Source organism: Camellia sinensis, unplaced genomic scaffold (assembly GCF_055761805.1).
Source record: "Camellia sinensis isolate YWXY unplaced genomic scaffold, ASM5576180v1 Unanchor3, whole genome shotgun sequence".
Lineage (NCBI taxonomy): Eukaryota > Viridiplantae > Streptophyta > Magnoliopsida > Ericales > Theaceae > Camellia > Camellia sinensis.
The window spans coordinates 10,196,076-10,215,277 of NW_028129178.1; positions in this window are offsets into that span (position 1 = coordinate 10,196,076).

A 19,202-nucleotide genomic window follows, 5' to 3' on the forward strand; every position below is an offset into this window, starting at 1 on the left:
ATGTGTTAACCAAGTAAGAAGCATAATGAGACAACTCGTTAAACTTGGTGACATACTTAATCACTATTTTACCCTCTTGAGTTAGCTTGAAAAATTCATCACTTAGCTGAGACCGAATAGCAGTAGGAACAAACTTCCGGTCAAAACGAGTATTCAAATCTGCCCTAATCAAAGTTGTCAAATTGAGACTCTCTTTCCACAAGTTCCACCAAAAGAGGGTTGCTCCCTCAAGCTAATGTGTAGCCAATTCCTATTTTTGCACCTCGGTGAGCTGCATACGACCAAACACCATATCACATTTCTGGACCCAAGCGTCAGCTGCTGTGTGTGTCCTTCATCTCCAGAGAATTTCTGACCTCCCAAAGAACCAAAGTCTTTGTTTCTCTTCGCAAAGGGATCTCCCTGCTGGCCTTAATTATTGTTCTATACGACTTAAAGTAACTGAGCCATCATCTCCACCACATTAACCTACACAATATTAGTTGCCCCGGTAACAGCTGCCACAGCCGCCGCGTTAGCAGTTGTTTCTTCCCCTGTGCTGCTAGGCTCAACATTTTTCAATTTATACCTTCCAGTTATCACCTTCAAGTTAAACACAAAAAAAAGAATTCATTCATAAATATTTAGAATAAATTCAACCACCAAACTAAACCAACTAACCCATGTTTCCATAATCCGAGGATCACCTAAACTCTCACAAGTCTAGGGTAACCTAAAGCTCTGATACCAAACTGTCACGCCTCAAAATTTGAAAAATTAAATATTAAATTAGGACTAAATTTCAATCAATATTCCATCATCCAAATCGTAAGATTCAAACAAAATCTAAATGTTCTCGTCTCTATAAGGTTTAAGTAAATTTCAATGCTAAAAAAAAATACAAGGGATAAAAAAAATAAATAAATAACAAACGCCAACTAAACCATCCATCATAAATTCTTGACTATCAAATATCCCCAACATTAAAGTAGCAACAAATAATCAAAACAACTTACAAGTTATAATCGATCCTTTTAGTAAAAAGTTAAAATACAAAAGTTGTCTAGAATTACGTATATATGCTTCTGCCTAAATTTCGTAATTTAATGAGGTCGTTTACTATTTCTTTCGAGTTGTACAGATCAAAACAATTCAAACTATACCAATAAGTTCATATTTAATTCTTTGTACCTTAACTCGACCATTTCGGCCCTTTACTTCCGGCCGACACATAATTTCCATGTGCCTCCCGTATACCTAACACCGCTCCAAAGTCAAACTTGCACAGGGATATCGTCCTGAGTTTGACCCACACTCCTCAGACGGTTAGCATATATGTACGCGCGTGAATTAAAGCACTCGTCAACTCCTGAGAACGAGGTAACAATATATATATACACAACCCCTCATTTACTCACGAGAACAAACATAGTAAGGCCAAGCATAAAGCATTCAAATAAATCTCATAATCCTCACTTTTGTGTAACACGTCCGCGAGGGACCCCATTACAGTTCGGACTCGATTTGTGTCACCGTTCTTAATCTGAACCAAAGAGTCCAAATCTGGCAAATCGTTTTGACAAAACAGATTTTTGAAAGAAGTGCCAAACATGGACTGTTTTGCCAGATACAGAGTCGCCACCTAAATATTTTATTTTGGGGAAATTTAGAAAACCCTGACTCGGTGCCAAAGGCCACGTGTCTGCCATCACCAAAGTTGCCTCGGCTTGGGAACTTGGGTACGTTTGGGGAAGGTCAGCTATGAGCATCCCCTCTCGCCCGATCAAAGATCGGCCTCTACTAACCGTGATATCTTGTTTTGAAAGTATTATGTGTTCTTATTCCAGTTGTTAGCCTAGAATTACTATGTTATGCGCACAGCAAAAATGTATAGACTAGATTGCCTAATTTGGGAATAAGCATTGCATATCCGTTTGTTTTGGAAAAATGTTTTGGAATTTGCTACTCGCAAGTAGGCTAAAACACGGATTTTAATGAGCTATTCCAACTCAGACAATCCAACCTTCACCCACAGGCATTCAAGCAGTTATATCACATAAGCAGCTAGCCTCATGGTAATCATGCTATCATGGCAACACTCACACGCATGCAAGGATGCTAAAGCATAAATACTTACATCGTACTCCGTGCCAAAACAAAGAACTTGTTAGCAATCAATGCATGATCCAAGTCCATGTTTAAATGTCTAATGCAACGCATACGGAATGTCACTAGAGTAGGCTCGGCTAGTCTATGAATGACATGTGAAAGTGCACAAGTAGCATGTATTCAAGTTAGATTTGAAATACTAATGCAGCTAGCATGATGCGCTGAGCCCGGTGCATGCAATACTGATGAATGATGCACGCATGCATAGCATAAGGTATTCTAAATGAAACATGACCTATTACTAACCATCAAAGCAGGTAAGTAAAAGGGAGAAAGAAGTGGAGGTTGGAAGACATGCACACACTCACCCACACTTATTACAAATTCGCCCTTGCTCGGAGGGACCAAAAGAATAATACAATTCGAATAATGAATTAACTATCCTAGCTAATTAATTATTACAGACCAACTAAATTAATTAAACAAATTAATTAATTTAAGAAAGCAAGAAAAAGGGCCTCGGGAAGAGGGCTCAATGCACGCGTGCTCGGGTCTTGCTCGGAAGTCCACTGCCATGCATAGGCTGCCTCTGTTTTCCCTGCTCTGCCCCTCTGAAAACTGCCAAAGTCTCAGAATTGCTTCCCTAGACATTGGGAGACATCACCGGCTGAGGAGAATGGCCACCAGCAGTAAGATGTGATCATCGACTGTTGATGAAGCTATCGGCAACGGATTTATGGTCGGTCGGCACTGAACACTGCCGGTCGGCCAAGAATGTCTGCAGAACCTGCAATTGACAGCAACAGAGGGCAAGGCACAGCGTGGTAATGCATTTCAAGCAATGTATGCACCGACCATATCCCTTATCATGCTTATGACTCAAAGGGACATGGTCCTTGGTTCTCGGACCATCAAGCGCGCATTTCAATGCGTGATAGCCCAAGAGACCAAGTTTTGCATTTTTCATTTCAAATGTAATGCAATGCACATAGTCAAACTAGGGGGGGCTTCTACCTCTATCATGACTCACTTCAAGAGGTGAGGCAATGCATGCACAATGCAATGCAACCTAGACATGCAAGCTAAGGATGCAACATGGCAATGCAATGTGTACATGCAAGTATGCAAGCAAACATGCGAGGTGAGCATGCAAACAAGCCAAGAGATGGACTTAAACATGATTAGGCAATTCTCAAACAAGCCTAAATCAGTGGCCAAAGTGCCCAAACATGGAGGCCAACACACGCACACACATGCACATGTTAAAGGGCTAATACTTAAGCACAAAAGGGCAACTCTTCAACCACACTTGAAAGAGGCATAACATGGACAATTAGCATGTAAATTAAGCTTTGAAAATCATGCAAGAACATGGTGCCAAACCAACCCAAACAATGCAATCAAGGTATGCAAGCAAAGTCCAAGATTCAAAGCAAGCTAAAGGGGTATTGAACCACACTTAACAAGACCAAACATGGCATAAATTCAATGACCCAAAATAGAGTTTTAGCACATAAAACAAAGCCCGAAAGATTACTTAGATGGCATCTAAATAACTTGAATTCAAAAGCATGCACAATGACCAAAACATGGAGCATGCAACACAAGCCTTTGACACATCAAAGGGACCATGAAATGCAAGCATACAAGCATACTAAGTGGACTGAAATGACATGGAAAATGGCCCCAACCCACTAAATCAAAGCAAGTAATGCATGTTATACACTCACACCCTTAAGGCCAACAAGCCAAAATGCAAAGGGGCTATACAATGCATGCCAAAGTCGACCCAAGAAACTAAGGACAGACCTTAATCATGGTAAAATAAACATGAAAGCTTCACAAAGCAAAGCCTAAAACATGCTAGAACAATGGTTTACAACCTAAGGCATGTTAAGGCAACAAAATGGCATTACAAGGCATGTATGCTAAGCAAGCATGGTGTACCGAAACCAACTTAAAACAATGCTATTTCATGGCAAAATAAGCATAAATAACAACTAAGGCATGGTCAACAAGAGCCTAAGCTAGGTGCTCCCTCAAGAGGCAAAAATGGTCCTTTTCAAGGACAACAAGGAGAGGGGGTGGCCCTCTCCTTCTTGGGACCTCAAGGCACCATCCTTACCACTAAAATCTTGAGGGATTTCAGTGGTGAGGAGGCACAAACACCAAAGTCCCAGAGCTTACACAAAATAGCACAAAACAAGGGCCAAACAAGGATTAAGAGGGGTCAAACAATCCCAAAGATTAAAACACTCTTGACAAACTATTTAGAGGCCTTAAAAACAGAACTTTTATGTATTATATGCAAAGCCAAAAAACAGTTGCAAGATAGGTAAAAGTAGTGTGCAAAAATGGGGTAAAAAGGGGCTAGTTTCTTACCCTTGAAGTCCTCCTTCACAAATAATGATCTTGTTGTCTCCTTGAGCTCAAATCCAGTCAAGATCACCAAGAACAACCCTCTGGTCCCTCAACAACCAAGAGAAGGTGTAAAACTATGTGTTTGTGTGCAATAGTATGGACAAACACACACTAGACACACACAAGCGAGATATAGAGATAGGAAATATGTATCAACCCTAACCCTAATCCAGAGTTCCCTCTGAAATTTTTTGTAACCCTAATGCCAAGAGAGGAAGCCTCTTCTTATAAGCAACTCCCTCTTGTAAGGCTTCCAAAACAAGCCATCCAAGAGGAAAATCCCTCCATACACGTGTATGGAGGGGAACAGAGTGGGTGCCAGCTATCACAGCTGGCACAAAATATCTACTAAAAGTAGATGAACAGTGATCGGCCATTCAAAATTGCCATTTTGGCAAAATAAATGGCCGACCGGCAACAAAGAGTGTCGACCGGCAATATACATTGCCGATGGCATAAAATCACTGGCCGGTGGCCTCAAGCCATGGCCGGTGATGTGTGGGGATGCCTCACAAGGCATTCCCTGCCCCTCCAAGGTAAAACACAAGTGTTTGGTGCAAAACCAGACACAACATGGTCGAGTCGAGAGATCCTGAGGCAAGGCGCGCAACCGAGACCTCCGGGAACTCAAGACGAACACAAACAAGGGTAATCACCAAGTGTTCCAATGGTGACGTCCAAGTCTTGAGGACGGTCAAAAATGGGGTGTCTACATTTTGTTTTTATACACTTATTCTCACCAGCACTCAAACAAAACAAAAATTCATGGAGTCATGGTGGAGCATTCGAAATTTATCTATGGGTTTCTAATTTATTTTAATTTCATATATCCATGAGTGTGATTACATCCATAATATATATATATATATATAAATCCTAAACCTTGCATACACAACTAACCAAAACAATTGAAATTAATCCATCATCTTCATGCCAATACAATATCAAACCAACATCAAATAAATAAATAATAACAACAAAATAAACAAAAATCAAGGAAAGTGAGTTTTGCACTCAATTATTTTTTTTTAAGATCAAAGAATGTCACGCCCTGAATTAGCAAGGTTCGACTCACGTGAATAAACCACTCGACAATGAACAATAGATAAGAACTCTCATGCAAATGAATATTATATAGTCACACAATACATGTGTTTTATTCGATTTTATACATTCCTAGATACAACATCTAAGTCAAATGGATACTCTATAACTAAAACATGCATAGATGTTATAAAATCAAATTAGATGCCCAGAGGCTTACATCATACACAAGGGTGCAACCCTTACAAGAATGGCACACGATCAATAAATGACATAAATCGTCCTTGGCCTACAAATAACTGAACAACTCTACATGGTTTGAACATAACTTCACATCGCGGTCTGCATTTACATATGTACATCTGAAAAACATTTCAGCCACGTAGGGTGAGCATAAAGCCTAGTAGAGAATATTTCAAAAAACTAAACAAGCTTCACCAACATAAATGATCATGATACAATACATATATACAATATGCCCAAATGCATTTTCAAATCCATTTGATTTCTTAACAAAATCCTTTCTTTCCAATTACCGAAACTTACGTTTAATCAAAACGTTTTTTGAATCCAAAACATCAGTTTGATATGAAAATCCTTTCCAAAAACCAATCTAGGTATCTCAATACCAACCAGCAAATACATTGCAAAATCAAATGTAAATGCATCACTAAACAACAGCAAATACATTGTTATAACCATTTTCCAAATATCTTGTTCCAAAACTGTCATAATAGTAAATAAATGGGTAAATCTCCAAAACAGATACATCCTTTTACGGATATTTCGTCCATGGGAAACCGTCATACGACACCCATATAAGCGTAGCCTAAACAAGCGCTAGTATTGCCATTTTACGGATATTTAGTCCGCGGGAACTGGCACCCATGTATACATGCGTTTTTCGAGGCTTTCACCCTGGACACACAGGCCAACTTGATTTGGTGATACACACCTCTTCCCAGATTCACCATTTTATTTACCTTTGTCAATAGTATAGTACATGTAACTAAAAATATTGTTTTTCCAAAACAATGCAAATGTCCCAAAATATTATGCGAAAATTTCCAAAACCTCTTTCCAAAACCACTTTCCAAAACATACAGTTTCAATTTCCACAATCAGTTACATGCTCCATGATATGAATGATTTCAAATTGCTTAATCCACATGCAATTTCTAACACACGGTAATGCTATCCTCCACCGATAGCCAAAACAGTTACCTCTAATGCAATAATTAAAAGATAACATTATAGATATATTTTTCTAAGAGAGTAACAACGCCCATTTTAAAAATCCCACAACCATTTCCTTTCCAACCAAACCATTTATCACTAATCAATCCAACTCCCAAAACAATATCATTTAGGGTTTTCTCCAGATTGAGGCTTTTCGACTTTTAGAAATCCATGTGCAATTTTGATTACCAAAAATAACTGTAGTAGCAAAATCATAGGCCAACAATGCCCCAATTTCAGAAAACTTCATTTTCTTTCGAAATCACTTTTGAGTAAAGGAAAGCCACCATATTAACATATCCCAATCACCAATACAAAATCATTATCTTGTTCAAAACTCATTTGAAAAATCTCTCTTTCCCATTTCAAGATCCACACCGTAAGTTTAACCCAAAACACCCAAATCCATAGATATTTTGAAATAAAAAATAACAAAGGTAACAATCATATCAAATGACTACCAAATATACATTACAAAATATGGCACAAATATGCTACCAAACTCATATTGAGTTTAGGAAATAGGCCCTACCTTTTGAAGCGAACAGGAGAACTCCGAAAAACTCAAAGTCGATAAAACCACGAAACTCATGGATCAAAAGAAAGCTGTTAACGATATCTACAACCTTTCTCAAAGGACCAAGATGAAAAGATGCCTCTAACCAAGTAGATCTAGAGATCTATGTAAGAAAGTTGAGTTTCTAAGAGTGAGAGAGAGGGATTCACAATTTAAAGAGGGAAGAGAGAGAGAGAGAGAGAGAGAGAGAGAGAGAAAAGTGAATGAGAAAAGTGTGTTTGGCATCTATTTATAGTGGTAGAATAATAGCCCTAAATTCAAAGGAAAGAATAAGTCAAATCCCCAAAAAAGTAGAGCTCAAAATCGATCTAAAAATCTGAAAATTTACTCGCAGGGGTTGACCCTTCAAATAGTGGTGTCCACCCTTCAGGAAGAAAAGTTGAGACACTAATGCATACAGAGGACAAGGGTTGACCCTTGGAACTAGTGGTGTCGATCCTTATTTTCGAATGCACCCAGAACAAAACATCAGGGGAAGGGTCGACCCTTAGAGCCCTTGGTGTCGACCCTAAAAACCAGGAAAGACACTAAGGACATGGTAGCAAGGTGGTGTCGACCCTCAGGAAGGCTAGTATCGGCACTAGAACAGATTTTTGAAGTTCCCAAAAAACTTTTTAACGTAAACAAGCGCGAACGAATAATTCTAACAAGTTTAGATCGAATCGTACACCTCCAAAACCAAGATACAACAACTCCAAAGACTTCTAATATGAAAATAAAGGAATTAAATACCCTCTTCAGTAGTTTAAAGGACACAAGTGCTACAAAGAAATACTTGGAGAATTAATGAAATCACCAAAATAAAACCCAAACCCTTTTTCTTTTTTTTTTTTGTTTCCCCCCCTCTTTTCTTAGTGACAATAGCTTTTGCTTTTGACCTAATTTATAGTATATTATATTTTACAAATACATGATAAATACAACATATATAAATATCTATATAATAAAGTAGGACAGTTTTTGAAAATGTCTCAAAATCTATCAGAGATACATTTTGTTTAAATGGCTGAGATGATTCCTAATCAATATCTAATGGTTGAGATCAATTTTTTTTCCCATCCAAACACTCTTTTCTTCGTCTCTCCCTCTCCCCCTCTCTCCCACATCTGCCTAAACACGTCTCTTCAACTCCCTCTCTACACATTCTCCCTCGTGTTCTCTCTTTAAAATCAAAAGAACCTGAGATCAGAAGAAATACAACCTGATTTCATCAGCGAAAGCAAAAACGGAAGCACCGACAGAGCGAACGATGCCACTGTTCTTACATTTCCCTTTCTTCATCCTTCACGCCGATCACCTACGATCATCCGATATTCCTCTGATTACAAAAAAATTGTATAATCTTCTCTCTCCTCTCTCTCTTGACTGTCTTATGGGTTAGGGCTTTAGTTCTTTGTTTTAATATTTTGTGGGTCAGTTCTTTGTTTTAATATTGTTTCGATTTAAACACCAAGATGGTTGTGGTTTCCAATTTTGTGTAGACCATTTCAACGCTACTCTCGAACTCAACTCCCTTCGAACTAGATCATTTCGCTACCACTAACCCTTGTTAACTAGGTAATTTTATTTCTCCTTCTCTCCATTTCTCTCTATCTCTATTTGGCTCTGCTTTCCCAGATTTCTAAAGCCTACCTATGTGTTCCAACCACAACCACGTCATCGTTGTACCACTGGAAGTGGCCACTAGGTAATTTGATTTCTCTTTCTCTCATTTTCTCTCTATCTCTGTTTCTTTTTGGCTCTCCTTTCTGGAATAGCTATGTTAACATTTTCTGAAAAAAAAAGAAGAGTAATTGAACAATTGAGTATCAAGTTCGCATGTTTACATTTTATATTTTATTTGTTTCTTTCAGGTATATTTTATTTGTATGTGAATGCTTTTCTTTGTTTAATTTCATGATTTTTGTTCAATTTCATTATTTTTGTTTGAAGTGTTGGTGTTCTAAAATGTTCTATTTTGGGGTTGGGATTGGATTGTTTTACTATGAAGTTTTTGGATCGGGCTATTAGCAAAATTGAGGGTTTAGTTAAAGTGCTGGTAAGTGCTGGTAAAGTAGGCGTTTCCTTGGGAAATCAATGCTCTGTTTCTATAAACAACTTTTTCTATCGATTAATAAATTTTCCAAATTTGGAATTTATTTGGGTTACTAATAAATTGGTGTTTCATGTCTTCATTTAGGAATCTTTTTTCTTCCTGTAAATTCACTCCTTAAAAAAAAAAAAAAAAAAAAAAAAAGAAAAAAGAAAAAAGAAAGAGCAATGTGATGTGTTGTGTGACTTTTGGATGTCTGTCCAGTCTTGGCTTGAAAATGGGGCAAGTAAGACTCTTTTGGGTTTTCTCTTTATTAGTTCCACTTCAGATTTGAGAAGTTGTGTTTCTTCACATGTTTGTACCAACTGTTTTTTATTATATTATAAATCTTGCAGCTTTCTTGCTATTTTGAGGTTATAAAAATATATAAGCCTTTGGTTGGATTGTAAAGCGGTGAGAAAAGAAAGGAAATGACACAACACATCACACTGGTTTACTGCATGTAAAGGCATTACTGTCATTACTGTCATAAACTATAAACTATGAGATTTGAGGCCCTTGACCACCTATTTTAATTGATTTTAATTCATTTTGGACCATAAAACATCTTGAGGTAGTCTATAGTTTATGAGAAATTTTATTTTCCTATATGATCCAAAGGTTTAGTGTAGACACCCCATTTTTTGTCCTGGGCACTCGATAATGAAGTTGCGTTGTGTGTGATTCGAATTCTCAACGAAGGAACGTAAGGTCGCATTCTAGAACAATCCCAAACCCTTCCTATTCATACTATTCTCACCCTAGAAATTCATGTTTGAACATTGTGTCACCCTACATTGAGTTTAGAATAGTGGAACAGGGAGCACATTGGGAGCCAGCCAGCTCCCTTTAACGAGAAACACTATTTTGGCAAAATCAGCCAACTGTCCATTTTTTAAGATATTTTCGACCTATTTGTGCTCAAATTCTATAAATACGAGCATATATCTCAGTGTTAGAGGTTGGAAAAATTTCAAAGAAGCAAAAACATAGTTGAGAGCCCTTTTTCCTTGCCAAGTTATCTTTGAACAAGCTTGTCATCCATACACCATAACTATACACTGCACACAACCTTGGAGCCACAACTTAGAACCTTGGTTGAGCTTTGTGAATCACAATTCAATCTTGAGAGTGTGCTTGCACCAAGTTTGGTTCACAAACTAGACCTTACCTTCTTCAAGAGGTATAAGCTTACCACCATTCTATTGTTTTCATTCCTGTTTTTCTCTGCCGATTTCTTGTGTTTATGTATTGTTTTCATCCTATTTCAAGTGTTGGAACTTAGGTTTGAATAGCTACCAAAGGGTAGAAAGGGTTAACACCCTTTCTTGCACTCTACTTCATAGCTCACACCTTGTTTTACACTCTTTTCTTTGCCTTTTAAACTGATTTTCGAGTTTAAAAAGGCTAAAAAATCATGGTTTGAGGTCTCAAAAATGGAGAGGTTAGCCACATCTCCTTGCTTTTGTTCACTAGCCTTGCATTTCCTTGTTCTTTCCTACCTTTTTATGCTCTTTAACATAATTTTTAGGCATTGTTTTTAGCATATTAGGGGCTGTTTTAGGACTGTTGTAATTTATTTAATTAGTGTATACTTTGAATATCTAGCTTGTTGTGTTATAAGTCCTCATGCCTAGCTTGTTGTGTTGTGTTACCAATGCTTTCATAGCTTTTCTTTGTTTAATTTTCATGTTGAAGAGTCTCATTCTAATAATTGATCTCGCAATCATTTCTGCAGCCTCCCTCTTTTCTTCTTTTCTTTTATTTGGGAGTCACTTCAACCACTCGACAGTTATTCAAAGCATGACAAAGAAATCTATACTCAATGGCTTAATCTCTACGGAGGTTCATTGTCAAGGCATAGGCTTTCTTTCATGCTTAGAATCACTTCTCGTTTGATATTTCTTCTCATGTAGTGGACTTAACCATCACTTTAGACAAATTGATTAAAGAATGGAAAGGACTAATAAAATTAGCTTAAAATGAACTAAACCGACATAATGAAAATGTTTAAAGTTGGTTGGATTTGGCCAGACGTTATGCTGAGTTCATCATTTGGAGAATTGTCACGTATCAATACATGATATGTTGATAAGACTTAGAGTGTGTCTTCTTCCCTCTTTGAGCCTTCATGATAAGAAGGAATGGTGGTTTTCCATTACGTTTATTTAATTTTGTCTAAATGTGTTTGAAATCATCAAAGCCATCAAATTGTGCTTGTTGATGGTTTCAGACTCAAAATCGCTCTTCTCTTGAGTTTCCCATGACAGAGAGGGGCAGAAGGGACAAACAGGTCCTAGAAAGGCTCTGTCTGCACTGTTCTCATCTTAGAGCACAAAACATTTTTTGGCATAAAATTTAGAATCGGCTGACACTTTTTTGGTCCAGCTAGATCTCATTTAGGGCCAGTCGGCTCCCAATGTTTGGTAAGCAGAGACCTTTTGGCAGAAATGGAGGGTAGTGGTTGAGGGTGAGGCAGAGCAATCTGGGCAGACAGAACAGCTTCTGGGCACTGTGCATGCGATCATTGTGTCTCATGGTTGCTTGGATTAAATTTCTTATTAGGATTGTTGTATTTATCATTATTGTAATGATTCTTATTGTTAGTAAATATTATAATATCCTTATGCAATTATGGTTGTTTATTAGAAACACCCTTTTTGTAATAATTTAGATAGCTAGTTGATAACTTAGCTATCTAGTTAGTAGTTAGCTAATCTTAATTCATTTATTCAAATTTCTAATAGTTAGTTTAATTCGGACACTTGGACACTCATTTGGAACCTCAGAGACTCATTCGAACCCTTTTCCACGAGGGCAAATATGTAATAATGGTGTATGTGTTTCAACCCCCATTTCTTTCTATCTTTTATTTACCTGCTTATGATGCTAGCATAGAGCATCATATTTACTTAGCATTCTCATGTTCACTTACACTCGTCTCACATACATTTCGATTCGGCTCATCATACTAACCAATGTCAATTTCAATTTCATTACCTGAAAACGTGATTTATCATGTCTTGAATTGGATCATATACTATGCTCATAGCTGAGCCTATAAAAATTGCACAAACGTATGCATTGCATTAGTCACATTGTATTGTTTAGGAACATGCATATTTTCTAATCATTTTTCTTAATTTGGCTTGCGTTGGAGTACTACGTGAACACTTATTGTTTTAGCATACCGCATAAGTGTGATTGTTGCCATGCCAAACATAATATCATGAGGCTAAATGCTTAATTAATATACTTGTTTTAATGCTGGCGGATGCAGGCTAATCGCTAAAATTGGGATAAATTGATTAATGTACATACAAACTCACTATTTTAAGTGACGAGTATCAAAAACAATTTTCAAACAAACATGAAATCAAAGAGTTCCAACTTTTGCAAATTACTCTATACTTGTGTGCATCACATAGTAAAAACAGCTAATAAATTGAAACAAGAGTATACAATATAAATAAAAATTACATCATGATTAGTAGAGGCCGATCTTTGATCTGGCGAGTGGAGTGCTCAATTCATGACCTTCCCTTCTCATACCTAAGTTTCCGAGCGCAACCACTTTGGTGATGATGGATAAGTGGCCTTTGACACGAGTCTTGGGTTTCCTAAATTTCTCAAAAATATTTAGGTGGCAACTCTGTAATCTGATGAAGCAGTCCGCTTTTGGCATTTGATGGAAACATCAATTTTACAGAAGATTTGTCAGATTTGGACTCATTTTTGTTTATTTATTTCACATTGCATTTGTGAAATCAGATTTAGAACCACGGGAGTTCGAGCTGTATGGCTAATCGTATCCAAAAGGAGTACGAAAAGTAAGTTACATTTAGTCATGGAATTCTTGGGGTTTGTGGGTTATGTACATACTGTTTCCATTCTACATACTGTTATTATGGGTCTTTTAGATAGATAGTTGATAACTTAGATAGCTAGTTGATAATTTAGATACCTAGTTAGTAGTTAGTTAATCTTAATTCAATTATTCAAATTTGTAATAGTTAGTTTAATTCGTACACTTGGACACTCATTCGGACCCTTTTACATGAGGGCAAATTTGTAATAATGGTATATGTCTTCCAACCCCCATTTCTTTCTCCTTTTTATTTACCTGCTTATGATGGTAGCGTAGAGCATCACATTTACTTAGGATTCTCATGTTCGCATACACTCGTCTCACATGCATTTGGGTTCGGCTCATCATATTAACCAATGTCAATATCAATTTCACTACCTGAAAACGTGATTTATCATGTCTTGAATTGGATCATGTATTAGGCTCATAGCCGAGCCTATAAGAATTGCATAAACATGTGTGTTGCATTAGTCACATTGTATTGTTTAGGAACATGCATATTTTCTAATTATTTTTCTTAATTTGGCTTGCCTTGGAGTACTAGGTGAGCACTTATTGTTTTAGCATACCGCATAGGTGTGATTGTTGCCATGAGAAGCATAACACCATGAGGCTAAATTCTTAATTGATATACTTGCTTTAAATGCTGGTGGATGAAGGCTAATTGCTAAAATTGGGATAAATTGATTAATGTACATACAAACTCACTATTTTAAGTGACGAGTATCAAAAATAATTTTCAAACAAACATGAAATCAAATAGTTCCAACTTTTGCAAGCTAGTCTATATTTGTTTGCATCACACAGTAAAAATACCTAATAAATCGGAACAAGAGTGTATAATGTAAATAAAATCACATCGTAATTAGTGGAGGCCGATCTTTGATCGGTCAAGTGGAGTGCTCAATTCATGACCTTCCCCTTTCATACCTAAGTTCCCGAGCCGAGACACTTTGGTGATGACGGCTAAGTGGCCTTTGGCACGAGTCTCGGGTTTCCTAAATTTCTCAAAAATATTTAGGTAGCAACTCTGTAATCTGGCAAAGCAGTCCGTTTTTGGCATTTGATTCAAACATCGATTTTCTAAAAGATTTGCTGAATTTGGACTTATTTGTGTTTATGTATTTCACATTACATTTATGAAATCTGATTCAAAACCACGAGACTCCGAACTGGACGGCTAATCGTATCCAAAAGGAATATGAAAAACAAGCTACATTTAGTCATGGAATTCTTGGGGTTTGTGGGTTATGTACGTACTATTTCCATTCTCCATACTATTATTATAGGTCATTTAGATAGATAGTTGATAACTTAGATATCTAGTTAGTAGTTAGCTAATCTTAGTTCATTTATTCGAATTTGTAATAGTTAGTTTAATTCGTACACTTGGACACTCATTTGGACCCTCTTGCATGAGGGCAAATATGTCATAATGGTGTATGTCTTCCAACCCCCATTTCTTTCTGCTTTTTATTTACCTGCTTATGATGGCAGAGTAGAGCATCATATTTACTTAGCATTCTCATGTTCGCATACACTCGTCTCACATGCATTTGGGTTTGGCACATCATACTAACCAATGTCAATTTCAATTTCATTACCTGAAAATGTGATTTATCATGTCTTCAATTGGATCGTATACTATGCTCATAGCCGAGCTTATAAAAACTGCATAAACGTATGTGTTGTATTAGTCACATTGTATTGTTTAGGGACATGCATATTTTCTAATCATTTTTCTTAATTTGGCTTGCCTTGGAGTACTTGGTGAACACTTATTATTTTAGCATACTGCATAAGTGTGATTGTTGCCATGCCAAGCATAATACCATGAGGCTAAGTGCTTAATTAATATACTTGTTTTAAATGCTGGTGGATGAAGGCTAATTGCTAAAATTGGGATAAATTGATTAATGTACATACAAACCCACTATTTTAAGTGACGAGTATCAAAAACAATTTTCAAACAAACATGAAATCAAAGATTTCCAACTTATGCAAATTAGTCTACACTTGTGTGCATCACATAGTAAAAATAGCTAATAAATTGGAACAAGAGTATATAATGTAAATAAAAATCACATCATGATTAGTAGAAGCCAATCTTTGATCGGGTGAGTGGGTGGCTCAATTCATGACCTTCCCCTCTCGTACCTAAGTTCCCGAGCCGAGACACTTTGGTGACGACGGATAAGTGGCCTTTGGCACGAGTCTCAAGTTTCCTAAATTTTTCAAAAATATTTAGGTGGCGACTCTGTAATTTGTCAAAGTAGTTCATTTTTGGCAGTTGATTCAAACATCAATTTTCTAAAAGATTTGCCGAATTTGGACTTATTTGTGTTTATCTATTTCACATTGAACTTGTGAAATCAGATTCAGAACCACTGGGGTTCAAATTATAGGGCTAATCATATTCAAATGGAGCACAAAAAGCAAGCTACAGTTTCTAGCGACTCTGCTAGGGATTTAGAGAACTTGACTTGAAACTCATGATGCAAAATTTTATCTACATATATATGCTCTTTGCATTGCATTGGCATTTGTTACTTTAAGTCATTGTATTTTCTATCTGCTATTCTTGGACAGTTTGCTGGAGGCTTGTCCAAAAGCTTGCCAAAAGGCTGGCCGGTCATGGGCTCTGCTATGTTAGAAACACAACCCTTGGATCTAGATTACCAGTATACCGTTTGATCCTCTTTTCACTTCTCGGTGTTAGGTTTGAGAGGTATATTAGGTAATCCTGCCGAGGTACCCTTTCGACCATTTGGCCTAGCCTCATATAGTAAGCCATAACGACTACCCCAAAATTAGGACATGATGCCACCCATATGCAGGATGTTATGAGACTCATTGATTGAAATAGTGCAGCTTAGATCATGTCAAAAATCTAGGATAGGGTAACCCTACCCCCCATAGGGGTGTTTTGGTTTTTTTACTTGGTATGTGCTTTTATAGTGAGACTGTATAGGATGGTTCATATCAATATTAGTTTGAGAACAGAGTTCAGTGGGAATCGTGGTTCTTCAATTGTGTTTTTTATCTACTGTGAATTAGGCCGAAGTGCTGTTCGATTTTTGATTGATGGTTCTTCTTTTATGTCTTTTGCTAGGTAGTTTACCATCATAGCTTCAAAAAGACCCAATATTCCCCAAGTTGTGTGGACTCACTCTGGCAGGCTTTGCAAAGCTCAAGACCTTGTTGGTGGTCAACTAGTGTTAGTCTCACTTCTGCCAATTGTTTGACGAAGATGGAACAGACAGTCAGTAACACCAGTACCAAGCATTCAACAAACACCTATCCATTCTCACTTAAGCAATTCACCAGCATCTAACTCACCTAGCCCAGTAATGGCGCATAATGCAGAAGAATTTGCTGCCATGATGGCAACTTTCCAGAGAACCATGGATTCCGTGAACCAAAGGATAGCTGTATAGGATGAAATCATCGCTAATCTATGACACACGTTTGGGGCATCCACGTCAACTATACATCTAATCCTGACTACTCAGCCGAACTTGTATCTACCTCTACCAGTGGAAAATCCCCAAATCCCAGATCCTCAGGACATGTTTCCCCCGGCCCGGCTTATAGGCCTCTGGCTCAACCCCCTACGGGAATCCTTCCCTTTGATATCAATGAAATTGATCCGGCCTTGATCAAGATTGCCAGGCTAGAGAAAGTGCTGAAAAAGTCCCAGGGCTTCAACTCTGTTCCAGATATTGAAGATGGGTACACTGAGGCTTCAGTCAGATTACTAGAGAAATTTAAGATGCCCCACATCGACAGATTCGATGGAAGTAGGGATTCGATTGTGCACGTCTGTTTGCTTTTAGATGTGCTAAGACCAATGGGCCTATCTTGTACACAAAAACTATCATTGTTCGGGAGAACCTTATCTGATGTAGCAGTTATCTAGTACTCTAAGCTGGACTCTACAAAGAGGAATTAGGAGTACTCTTATAACACTCATATAGAAGTAACCATCAGTGAGCTGGAGGCTACTACCCAGAACCCCAAACAATCATTTATTGACTTTGTTACCAGATGGAGGGCAAAAGCAGCAAGAATGACAAATAGACCTTCTAAAAGAGAGCAGGTCCGACTAGTGGTCCAAAACCTTGAGCCAGACATGCTGCGAAGAATGATAGTAGCACTGTTATCTACCTTTGTTTCTCCACATGAGTTGGGGGTCCAAATTGAGAGTGCCTTTAAGAAGGGCATTATTTACAGAACAAGCAAACCTGTAAGAAGGCCATTCTCTCGAGGTACCAATGCTAGTAATAGCACTATTTCGCGGCTTGTAGATGTTGGTACAATTGTTATAGTGGCCAAATTGGCCGATCTCTTTGCTGCCGCAACCTCGCAACCTTCACAAACCACCAGCCCACCCTGAAACCGAAAAACCTTCACCCCCCTCTCCATATAAGCCCAACCCGCACCCTTAATTTGTTAATGGAAAAGGGGCATCTCAAGCCCTTCAATCCTCGACCACTTCTTGACCCATTATCACCCAGACATGACCCTACCTAGTATTGCATCTTCCACTAACAACATGGTCATCCCACAGACCTATGCTACTGCCTACATTATGAGATCTAGGATCTCATTGACAACAAAATCATCGCCCCACCCTCCAAACCAAACATAACTACCAACCCACTTCTTACACATTACCATGTCCCCCCCCAGAAGCATTAACCAAATCCATACACTACCACCCACCTTTAACCCCAGTGCATACATTACCCCATCCCATTTACCCAAGCCAGAAATGACTATTCCAGACGGCACATACATGTGCATAATGGACTTAACACGGAAAACCCAACCCGAATCCATGGCGACAGAGGCAGAGAAGAAAGAAAGTGCATTAGAGAAGGGTTTTCCTGATGCCCAAGTCATAGAGAAAGGGCATCACTCGTAGAGGAGTACGACCCTAGCTTATACATCATGGCCATCGACTAGTAGAAGCCAGTAGTCATATTGCCAAACTTCCTCAGCATTAACGCTATTAGGGAGGACCAGTTAGGGTAGAGTTAGAATGATTAGCCGGAATAGGGCCTAAATGACTTGGCCGAACTGGAAGAAGACCTGGCCGAGCTGGAAGAGGATCTAGACAACCTTTACTTCTTTGAAAAAGAGGATACAAGTAGTGTATAATTGGGGTGGTGGGATCCAAGCCAGCCAGAAACAAGCAATGGGTAGTTGAGTCAGGACGAGTTAGATGTGAAGGAACAGATGGGAGAGATTTGAAAAGAAGAGGGTGTTGGTGTTAGCAGCAAGGCTGAGGCTACACCTCTGACTGAGAAAGAGCAGGCATTGGAGCAATTCTAGTAGGAAAGGATAGAAGAGATCCAAAGGAAGGTAGCCCTAGAGTAAGGAAAAATGAAAGAAACAACGGAGATCGAGCCTACAACGGCATATGTCCAAAATATGAGAAAGATCGAATGGGAGCCCAGTGGCTGGAAAAGGATGTTAAGGAAGCTTAGAAAATATCGGAATGTAAAAACCAAAGTTGAGGTAGAAGGGGAATGGTATGATGATGAGGGGCGTGAAGTGAACATGCTCTAGGTAGAATCCAATGATGGCTAGGCCATGGCTGTGGGAGAGTGGTGGAAAGATAGTGACCTAAGTCATGTATACACTGACAAATGGTAGAAAGCTGAAGCCCCTAATGAAACCTGGTATGCTGGCGAGATTAACCACATGACTCGGAGTGGTCGGTATTTCAAACCCGTGGCATTAGACCAGCCAGAGACCTTTGGGGAAGGAGGCTGAGAGAGCAAAAGAGAAGGATGTTGAAGAAAACGTGGTACTGAAATAGCTCAAGAAGATTGAGGCCAACATATCAATCTAGGGGCTAATCATGGCTTCTCGAGAGCATAGGCAAA